The sequence below is a fragment of the Myotis brandtii genome, unplaced genomic scaffold, assembly GCF_000412655.1.
Source record: "Myotis brandtii unplaced genomic scaffold, ASM41265v1 scaffold1152, whole genome shotgun sequence".
In the NCBI taxonomy this organism is placed as follows: domain Eukaryota; kingdom Metazoa; phylum Chordata; class Mammalia; order Chiroptera; family Vespertilionidae; genus Myotis; species Myotis brandtii.
In genome coordinates, this window is record NW_005353977.1 from 39,477 (window position 1) to 39,883 (window position 407).

Below are 407 nucleotides of genomic sequence, written 5' to 3' on the forward strand. Positions count from 1 at the left end.
CCACAGTCAGAATTGGCCACGTATTAAGTGCCGCTTCCAGCCAATCAGGAAGAAGTTATCTCAGAGCTTTGAGGGGCATCCGCTTCCACCAATGAACTTCAAGTCTTCTCTGGCTAACCGCTTCCGGAACTGGGCCGGACCTCGGAGGGAACAGTACGATTTGATTGGCAGGCGTGATGTTGACAACCGGGGAAAGCCCACCTTCTGCAACAGGACCAGCTTGGATTCCCGGAGTGGCAGTGACCGCAGCCAATCGGAGAGTAGACGCGCGGAAAGTTTGCTCAATGGGTGATGTCGGAGGGAGACTGTCACTCAATAGCGGTGGCTGAGAGCGAGGTGAGACGTGGCGGGAGGGCCGGGCTGGCTGTCAGGCCGTTGGGATCCGAAGCTCATCCGCGGCTGCTCCG

The 407-nt window shown here is 58.2% G+C and overlaps 1 protein-coding gene across 1 annotated transcript in view; it reads left to right on the forward strand.

Moving 5' to 3' along the window:
• Nucleotides 1–253: 253 nt before the first annotated feature.
• EIF2AK3 (eukaryotic translation initiation factor 2-alpha kinase 3) overlaps nt 254–407 on the forward strand; it is a 100,354-nt gene continuing 100,200 nt past the window's right edge. The window contains exon 1 of the mRNA XM_014528139.1: nt 254–336. The gene's annotated coding sequence lies outside the window, so the exon portion shown is untranslated. The remainder of the gene's footprint in view (nt 337–407) is intronic.